We start from the raw sequence: 10973 nt of genomic DNA, 5'->3' as shown, positions 1-10973 counted from the left end.
GTATGCAGTTTCCTTCTACTTTCTTTAAGGATTATGAGTGATTTTTGTTCACATTTAGTCATGGAGACTTACTTCCAACAAAATCCCCTTGGCCACTTTGGGCCTGAGATGCTGAATGAATAAGAACCCACAAGAGCAGTTTATATAAATAGCATTAGGGAGACTAACATCAGTGGCCATATGTGAGCTAGTAACTTCCTCAAACAAATAATTTTAATCTTAGACCACCTTCCTTACTGTCAAGTTGCATTATGGACATCAATATAGTTTCCTATCTGTTGCTATAACTGATTAACAGTAAGATAGTTACTGAAGCCTCTCTTCAGCAGGTTTCAAATGACCTCTTTCGGATAACATTCATTAAATACCACAGTGGGTGTGTACTGTGTTCAATTATAAGCATCATTTTGGGGTTAGAATTCTGGCTGACACCAGCTATGTGTTTAGCAAGTTTGTTGAACTTTCTTTGCTTTTATTTCTCTACAAAACAGTGCTAAAAACAATAAAAGAATACTTTCCTTCTAGGGCTATAAGGAGTGATTCCTCATGACATGCAAATACTATTGAAACAGGAACCATGCATGCATTTTGTAGATCCAGTTTCTGAGACTAAGTACTATTCCAGATCTTTTTAGTCTCCAGCCTGATAGATCACTAAACTGTGGTGCCTTGAACAGCTTTCTCAATTAAATCCCTGTTAGTTCCTGCATCTAAGCTGCAAAACAGTGAATCTAAATGGCTGGTACAAAGTTTGAATGATGGTGATTTTCATAAAGCTGTTTTAAGAGCAAGGGAGATCAAGATCAAGATGGAGAAATCTACAGGGACAGCTGAACCAAGATTGAGGGAACTCATGAACTCTAGACCAGCAGTTAATGGAGCCTCCATGGGACTGAACTAGACCCTCCATTATGTGAGAAAGATTTGTGGAGCCTGGGCTATCTGAGGGGCCCCTGGCAGTAGGACCAGGATCTATTATCCCTGGTGCATGAGCTAGCCTGTTGGAGCCCATTCCCTGTAGTGGGATGCCATGCTCAGCCTTAATGCAGCTGGGAGGGGCTTTGTCCTGCCCCAACTTAATGTGCCAGACTTTGTTGACTCCCCATGGGAGCCCTTACCTGTTGGGAGGAGTGGATGGGAGATGGGCTAGGGGAGAGGTGAGGGAGAGGTGGGAGAAGGGGTGGGAGGGAGAACATTGATTGGAATGTAAAATGAAATCTAAAAAAATAAATTTAATATTCCCAGCATAGAACAAGAGTGTGATAAGCAGCAGCGACTATTGCGTTATTAGAACTCAAAGTCGTATTTCAAGTAAAGGATGTGAGTCCATTTGGTAAAAAGGGTCTTTTGAACTTCAAAAGATCAATGTGAAGAGCAAGGAGACAGGATATGGGGGTATAGTAATGAGTCAGAACAAGAATTTTCCTGGGCTTAAAAACTGTATACAATGAAATGATTGTCCTGTGAGAGAGGGTAAGGAAGAAAGAGACAGAGATAAATGCACACACCAAGAATATTATTGTCTTTGCTGGTGGTCATTGCATATTTTTGACTCTAATGAATCCATTAGGAAAATTTCAGGACTTTTATTTACCATCAGTTTCTGATTTCGTATGTTACCTAGTTTCTGCATATGGAAGTTTCACACAGAACACAGACTGCTAATACCTGACTCTTAAAAACCCGTGCTAGCCAGCCTCAGGGTGTATCTGTGCCAGATCAGGCTGTAGGAAATGATTAGGAAGAGACCCAGTTCTGTACTTTTGGGTTCATACCAAATGACTCAGTGTGTAGATATGAAAGTGATGCCAGGAGGACAGATTAACAGATTATCCAATCAAAATGAGGATCCACATAAGGGAAAGTCGGTGAGTTCAGTACTGAGCCAGGATATTTTTTTGGTTTTTTTGTTTTTGTTTTTGTTTTTCAAGACAGGGTTTCTCTGTATAGCTTTGGAGTCGCCTACCTGGCACTCACTTTGGAGACCGGGCTGGCATCAAACTCACAGAGATCCGCCTGCCTCTGCCTCCCAGTGCTGGGATTAAAGGCGTGTGCCACCAATGCCCGGTGGATTTTTTTTTTAAAAAAATAGAGTTGGTTCCTTTTTTCACTCAGCAGTTGATAAATTATTTATCATCATATTATAAAAAAATGAGAACTACCACACTATTTTTTAAGCATATGAATACATAAAAACACCAAAGTTTTGATGAACTCTAAAACCCAGGTTCTACAACAATAAGAGAAAAACTAGTCAATAAGCTAATTCAAATAAAGATGGGAAAGTACAATTGTAATTTCTTTCTACCTCTTTTTTGTTTTTCATGGAGATGGTAGCTATCATTTAGAATATATTATAGCATATAATGAAACATCAGAGTGACTCATCAACATTTTCGCAGAACCATGCAGCACACACATCTAAAGACATCATCTTTCAGAAAATATAAAAATCGCTGACCCAGGGAAAGATGACTGCCCCCCCTTATTTTCCAGAAAGAAACATCTTTAATGACTCATATTCAGAAACCAAGTGCTTCTGTGTCTCTGTTGTTCCGCGTGAGCCCATGGTCACCACATGGTATCCCTGCTTGTTGGTTACCATTCATGGACTTGCATTCATCTGCGCCCACTGTTTTTATCGTTAGATTTATGTATATACATGCGTGTATAGATATACTTGAAGCACCTGTAACCTGCTTTATAGTGTTTGTCTTCATTTCTGGGTTTCTCTTTCCTCCTTTATCAACTGTCTCAATACAGATTCAAGCACTGGCTTCCTCTCTCCAACCCAGAGAATAAAATGAGTCAGTGAACCCACCCAAACAGTCCAGCCCTGTTTCATACCCACCAAGAAAGGAAGGCAGAGTGGTTTCAGTGGACTTCTGCAGCTTCTCCCATACCTCTGAGTTTTCTCTTTCTCAGCTCCAAGATCTGTTCTGGTCTCATATGTTTATCTGGAGTTTATAAGTACCTTTACTTCCTTGCTTCTAGTCAGCCTATCCCATTATTATACAATTCCAAAGTCCTTTTATTACCCAGTTGCACTCGATTTGTAAATTTGGGAAGGCACTGTGGTTTGCAGTTTCCTCTCATTCATGCTGGGAAGTGTGTTCTGTTCTTTTAAATATTACATTTAAATTTTTTTCATTTATTTTTCCATCTCCACCTCAGTTTCCTATCCCTCCTCTCCTCCCATCCTCATCCCATCCACTCCTCTGTCTCAGAAAGGAGCAGGCCTCCCATAGCTGTTAACAAAGCATGATACACAAAGCTCCTCCCCCTAATGTCCTGAAATTAACAAAGCTCCTCCCCCTTCGTCAAGGCTGGGTGAGGCAACCCAGCATGGGGAATAGGTTCCCAAAAGCCAACTTAATCACCAGTGACAGGTCCTGATCCCACTGCTAGGAGCCCCACAAACAGACCAAGCTACACAACTGTCACACACATGCAGAGGGCCTAGGTTGGTCCCATGCAGGCTCCCTAGCTGTTGGTCCAGAGTCTGTGTGCTCCCACCATGAGTTCAGGTCAGCTGTCTCTGTGGGTTTCCGCATCACAACCTTGACCCCCTGGCTTGTACAATCCCTCCTCCCTCTCTTCAACGGGATGCCCAGGGTTTGACTGTGGATATCTGTATCTGCTTCCATCAGTTACTGAATGAAGGCTCTCAGATGACAATTAGGATAGTCACCAATCTGATTACAGGAGATGGTCAGTTCAGTTACCCTCTCCACTATTCCTAGGAGTCTTAGTTGGGGTCATCCTTGTAGTTTTCTGGGGATTTCCCTGGCACCAGGTTTCTACCTAACCCGGAAATGCAACACCTCCATCAAGAAATTTTTTTCTGTATTCTCCCGCTCTATCCAGCCTCTGATCTACCCAACCTGAACTCTCATGTTTCCACTCCTCACCCTACCCCCAGTATACCCAGGATATCTCTTCTAATTCACCATCCCAGGGAAATCCATGTGTCCCTCTTTGGATCCTCCTTGTTACCTAGTTTCTCTGGGGCTGTAGATTCTTAGCCACAGCATGGTTATCCTTTACTTTACAGTTAATACATACTTATGAGTGAGTACATTCCATGTTTGTCTTTCTGGGTCTGAGTTACCTCACTCAGGATGATTTTTTTCTAGTTCCATCCATTTGCCTGCAAATTTCATGATGTCATTGTTTTTTGTTTTTGTTTTCAGCTGAGTAACACTCCATTGTGTAAATGTACTACATTTTCTTTACCCATTTTTCGGTTGAGGGGCATCTAGGTCATTTCCAGGTTCTGGCTATTATGAATAATGCTGCTATGACCATAGTTGAGCAAGTGTCCTTGTGATATGATTGAGCATCTTTTGGGTGTATGCCCAAGATTGGTATGTTGCACGAAAAATAAAAGACCTAGAGATGGATATTGGGGTTCAAGCTTCAAGCTGAAGATCTGAGAAGCAAAGCAGCCAAGCCAGTAGATCTTACCTCTACCCAGCTGAAATGGCAATCTTGTCTCCAAGAATCCTCAGAGGCAAAAGGCTCTCAGATTCTGTCTCCTCTTTCATATATTTCTTTCTCTGCCCTGCCATATCTTCCTGTCTCCACCTCCCTAGTGCTGGGATTAAAGGCGTGTAATCTCATGTGCTGAGATCATCTTTGTGTGAGCTGTTTCTTTTAAGACTGGATCAATTTCGTGTAGTCAGTGTGGCCTGGAACTAACAAAGATCTGTCTACCTTTTAATCCTGAGTCCTGGGATTAAAGGTGTGTACCACCACCATCCTAGCTCTATGGCTGCTAGGATTAAAGGTGTATATAAAGGTCTTGATCTCCATTTGTTGTCTTATTGCTCTAGCTAGAACTTTGAATATAATATTGAATAGATATGGACAGCCTTGTCTTGTTTCTGATTTTAGTGGAATTTCTCTCCATTTAATTTGATGTTGGTTGTCAGCTTGTTGTATATTGCTTTTATTCTGTTTAGGTATGTTCCTTGTTGGATTTTGGCAAAGGCTTTGTCAGCATCTAATGAGATGATCATGTGGCTGTTTTTTTTTTTTTCTTTCAGTTTGTTTGTATGGTGGATTACATTGACAGATTTTTGTATGCTGAACCACCCTTGCATCTCTGGGATGAAACCTACTTGATCATGGTGGATGACTTTTTAAAATGTGTTGTTGGATTCGGTTTGCCAGTACTTTTGCATCAATGTTTGTGAGGGAAATTGGCCTGTAATTTTCTTTCTTTGTTGTATCTTTGTGTGGTTTGGGTATCAGGGTAACTGTAGCACATCCAAAGAATTTGGCAATGTTCCTTCTGTTTCTATTGTGAGGAACTGTTTGTGGAGTATTAGTATTAGCTCTCCTTTGAAATTCTAGCAGAATTCTGCACTGAAACATTTTTTTTTTTGATAGAGAAGTGTGTTCTGACACTGACACTTTCCTGTCCCTTTCTTCGGCCCCTTCACTTTCTGACCCTCACAAATGCAGTGGCACTTCACATTCTAATGCCCTTTAAATCAAGCAAGCACAGTTGTAAAACACAGACAGTAAAGAACAGAAAGAGGAGGAGCACAAAAGCACCCACACTTTGGACACCTGGACACAGTTATTGAGGATAACTCATCAGGGTTTGCAAACTTTAATATGCCAGGATTCATTTTACATAGTATCTATATGATTTTGTAAAACTCACCATATTAAGATCAAATTGCATTGATTTTTTTAATCCACCTTTTAGACTTAATGTTTCATAAACACCTTTACATGTCAATCTGCCCTTATTATAATTCTCATTTCTGGTGTGTTATAATTTTGGAGGCATTCTAACATTCTAATTTATTAATTTTCAATTGTGTATCACAGGTACAAACAAGTTTTCTAAGACCAGAGATCCAATGTGTTCTGTATTCTTACCCCCAAAAGCTCCATGGCTGGTAAATTTTACATGTGGTGAGATCCCTTAAGTGTTTGTTGAATGAGCAAGTGGAGTCAGTGCAGAGTACACATACACACACACACACACACACACACACACACACACACAGACACACACAGACACACACAGTAACTTTAAGAAGAAATGTTTTTTAAAAATGTTTTTTATTTGTTCTTTGAGAATTTCCTACAATATATATGGGAAAGACCGTCTTATTCTTTTCTCTTCCCCAACTCCTTCCAGATCCCCATCACCTCCCTACCCACCTGACTTTATGTTCTCTCTCTCTAAAAACAAGCAAACAAACAAACAGCCATGGAGTCCATCTGCATTCACCAACTACTCCTGTGCATGGGGCCTGTCTGGAGTGTGGTTGATAAACCCAGTGTTATTCCCTTGAGGAGAACAGATTTCCCCTCTGCCAGTAGCATCAATTGCAAACAGCTTCTGGTCTATGAGTAGGGCTGTGTTAAGTGTTACATTTTACATTATTTTTGTGTATTCGTAGTGGTTTCCTTTCTTTTGTGGACTTGTATTTGCACATACTTTTCTGAAGTAGACACCATGATGCTGGTGAGCTGCTGGTGTTATGAACGTTAGAAGGTGACGGTTTGAGTCAAGATCCTGCTCAAAGTTTGGGCATAGTTAAAGAACCAAGAGTCAGTATCATTACAGGAGGACAAAGGACTCAGTGCTGCTGAGTCCTGAGAGAGACCTGAGTAGGTCCTATGTGGTCAGTCTGATTTCTGTCAGCTGGGTAGTGAGGAAGTGAAGTAGACAATGAATGATGCTCCTGAAGTCCCCTGTGCCTGCTCTGCTGGCTAGGCAGACTCACTTCCAGGCAGAGATTTCCTTCCTTCATGGTTCTTGTTCATCCCTGGTCCCATTACTGTACAAGTACTGTGGCTTGGCTGAAGGGCTCTAGCAAGCTCCGAGTATGGCAGACACAGGCCCGAGCATGGCAAACACAAGCCTGAGCATGGCAAACATAATGTGGTCAGGTTTCACCTTTTCCCCTTTGGGCGTGGTCAGTGGTACAGGTATCCAGGATCTCTCCCTACACCTCTCCCTTGCTAAACCATTAGATTACATTTCTAAAGCTAGCTACCAAGGTCTGTTCCCTTATTTGGCCACTTTGTTATGCCTGACTCATTCCTGAGACTGGTCACCAAGGTTTAATTATCAAAACACCAAGGTCCAGCAATCAAAATTCATTATTCTGACTATCCTAATTAAAGTACTATCGGAACTTCCCAACAGGTCCTAGCTCACCCTAACACAGACTGCCCTTTTTCCCTCTCAAAAGTAACACTTGCAAAGCTATTCACTCACCTTGTCTTTTTGTCTCACTTAATAAAGGATCTCTTTGTGTTTGATTTGTGCTTGGAAATTGGTGTTTGGGTGTGGTCTGTGCCTAATCTGGGGTCCAGAGGAGAGCACCCCACAGTATGAAGCAGAGCTTTTCTGTTCAGACCACCGGGTTCCAAATAATCACACGAAAGCTTATATTAATTCCAAATGTTTGGCCTATAACCCAGGTTTAATATTAACTAGCTCTTACAACTTAAACTAGCCCATTTCTATTAATCTACAATTTGCCATGAGGTTTGTGGCTTTAGCACATCTTGTTCCTCTGGCTGGCTAGCATCTTCTGAGTCTGCCCTTCTTCCTTTCTGTATTTTTAGTTTGGCTTTCCTGCCTAGCCTCATTTTGCCTTGCTATGGGCCAAATAAGCTTTATTATTAATCAATGAGAGTAATACATATTCATAGATTACAGAAGGATTATCCCACAGCAGGGTCTGTGTACTATCGCCATTCTTAATTCTTTAATTATCTTCTCAATACCTTGAAAGGCAGGACTTATAACATCATTTATTAATAGCTCACGTCACTAGTGTAGGAACACACCTGTAAAACAGGCGGCAAACATCAATAAATACCAAGTTTTGGCTTACAACTTGTACATCCTGTCTGTTAAAAATACAAAGAAAACTTATTTGGCAAACGGTTACGTAATTCATCATACTGAGTTCTGAAACAGTCCTCAGGTCAATTAGTGTTCTAGCAAATGTTTCTCCCACATTAAAGTGACATCACTAACTAGCTTGGAAAAGTTACTCCTATCGCTATTACCAGCACTGTGTGAAGGCCACCACCTGTGTGAAGACGGCATGTGACTAATGTTCCCAGGAGCAGTTGGAGCTGGCTCAGAGACTATTACAGATTTACTTTCTAGAAGTGAGTCACAGGAGGTTAACTTTCTCAGGGAACTACGGTGACTAAGTTCTGAAGAATAAAGCTTCATCAGTACCTCTTTCACAAATATGATGAATACTTCTTTCATTTTGTTCTTGGGCTGCTGTCTGACTGGAGTAATTTCTGCAGAAAAGCAAGCACCTAGCCTGTGATCATGCAAATATTTTTCTTTCGGTATTTTGACACAAACCTAGAGTCCCCTGGGAAGAGGGAATTTCAGCTGAAGAATTGCCTCCATCAGATTGACTTATGGTTGCGTCTGTGGGCATTTCCTTTTCTTATTTTTAACTTTAGGTGTTTTGTCTGCATGTATGTTTGTACATTATGTGTGTGAGTGTATGTGAGGGTCAGAAGAGGGTATCAGATCCCCTAGGGTTGGAGTTACAGATGGCTTTGAGCTGCATTGTGGGTGTTGGGAGTTGAACCATGTCCTCTGGAAGAACAGCTAATGCTCTCAACGATGGAGACACCCTCTCCAGCCTTATGGGGCATTTTCTTGATTGCTAACTGATATTGGAGGGTCCTACCTACTATGGGCAGCACCATACCTAGGCAGGGGGGCCTCAGCTGTATGAGAAAAGCAGAGCTGACCATGGGCCAGGGAGCAAGCCAGAAAGCATGTTTCTTTATGGTCACTGCTTCAATTCTTGCCTACAGCTTTCTGCTTTGAGTTCCTGCCCCGACTTTCTGATGGATTGTAACCTGTAAATCAAATAAACCCTTTCTTCTCCAACTTTGTTTTGATTGGTGTTTTATCACAGCAACAAAGAGCCAACTAGAAAGATGGTCATCTCTTGATAAAGTCCACAATTTACTGAGTAAGGTAATTAGACTATAATCCGAGTGCTCCTTTTCAAAACCCACCGAGCCCACTTAGTGCCGCCCGTGGAGCATCTGCTGGGGCACGGGCAGCCTCTCAGGAGCTGCATCCCTGAAGAAAACTGACCCTTCCTCACTCAGCAGCCCTAGTAGTTACCCATAACTCCTCAGCTGGGGTGGGAGTTTGTGAGTCCCTCCCCACCCCATGCTGGGATTTTTGGCTAGCTTGATCTGGCACAGGTAGTCATAGTTGCTGTGTGTTGTTTATACAAAGACCCTGTCACATGTAGAAAACAACGTTTTATTAGTGACAGATTCTGCCACCAGGTGTTGTTGTTTATGCTTAATCGGCACTCCTACCCCATGTCGGATAGCTATACTTACATTGTTTTCTTTCCCTTTGCACTCTCAGGAAAGTTAACTTGGAACCTTGCAGAGGCAGGAAATGTCTCCTCTCTGACACTATGCACTTACCACAGCATGTGGCAGGTTATGGAGAACTCTGTAAGAATACTTGCATAGTGTGTCTATTTGGTTACAAATATTTTGGCCTTAAAGTATGTGCCCACTGAAGAGCTTGAATCCCAGTAGTAAAGAATTAATTGGTCGTGTGTCTAGCACTGGGGAGGTATTAAAGGGCGGAGCAATTTTGCACACTCACTGAATGTTTGCTAAGGCCCAACTCTATGTGTGGGTCATAGTCCAGGCCTTTGTAACTGAACACAGGAGGATATTCCACCACCCTTCTCTTCTCAGCTGTTTCCTTTATGTGCTCCTCCTCTTGTCTATCTGAAAGGTTTAACTGTGTAGAGAACCTGCATCTTCAGACTTGGGATCTCATCACCAGAGTCCTCCCTGTTCCCTGGTGAGCAGCAGATCTGGCGTAGCAGGGTAATAGCTACAGATACTGTTGTGTATGTGGTGTTCGTGCTAGGATGGAAAATATTTCTAACATAATAATACCTTTCATTTTGCTTGTCATATGGTTGAGTTTAAAAAAATCTGACATTTATTATTTTAAGTACAAGGGAGCCTGATATTGCTCAGTACTAATTGCCCTGGAGAATTTTTGTTTTTGTTTTTGTTTTTTGTGATCAGAAAGCCGTTTAATCATCTCCATTCCTGGTTGAAAAGGTAGCTAGTCAGAAAGGAATTAACATTAGCACACATTTAAGTATTTCAACTGCAGATGTTCTAACACCAGTCTTCATGCACATATCCAGATTATGTGGATACAAAATGAGATGCTGAAGCATCTTGCATCTTTGGAATCCCCGGACTTTTTTGACAGATGAAGCATAGGAGAGAGGAGAAGTCTGTGAGTGCCATCAAGGCAAATTTCACACCTATTCAACAGAGCTACTAAAGTGACACAGAGTAATATGCTTTATTTACTTCTGCATGCTCATTGTACGTAGGTTTCACAAAGACAATTTCTTTTAAGCAGATAACATACTTAGACCACGTTCACCCACCGTCTCCCTGATTCTTCTCCCCTCTGCCACTTCCTGCTAATCTGTCTGTCTGTCTTTCTCTGTATGGCTTTGTGTATCTATATAAAATCTATGGTTTACAAATGAGAAAAATACAATATTTATCTTTCTGAATCTGGTTTGTCTCATTTACCTATTTATCTACTGAGGGACTCCATGCTGACCCCTAACTTGGCTCATCTGAATACTGCATTCCTGAACCTGAGGGAAGCAAAAGGGTGTCCAGGAGCTTCTTGTATTATTTTAAGACTGCAATATATTAATCTAAATTGATTTCCACAATATAAAAGCAAAAAAGTGGATAGTATGTAAGGACATACATGGGAGTGTTACAAACAGGGTTTAGAAAGAGAAGAAGGAAGTTCCCCTCTGCTTCCTTGTAACCCAGGGCAGGCTGGCTAACCCCCAGGCAATGGGGAAGCATCAATATCTTACTGAAAGGCTGGTTGTGAAGGTGAAATGGAGTGAGCATATAATGCACTCAGT

The sequence above is a fragment of the Cricetulus griseus genome, chromosome 3, assembly GCF_003668045.3.
Source record: "Cricetulus griseus strain 17A/GY chromosome 3, alternate assembly CriGri-PICRH-1.0, whole genome shotgun sequence".
Classification (NCBI taxonomy): domain Eukaryota; kingdom Metazoa; phylum Chordata; class Mammalia; order Rodentia; family Cricetidae; genus Cricetulus; species Cricetulus griseus.
The sequence above is the reverse complement of the archived record's forward strand: the minus strand, read 5'-3'. Positions refer to the sequence as shown.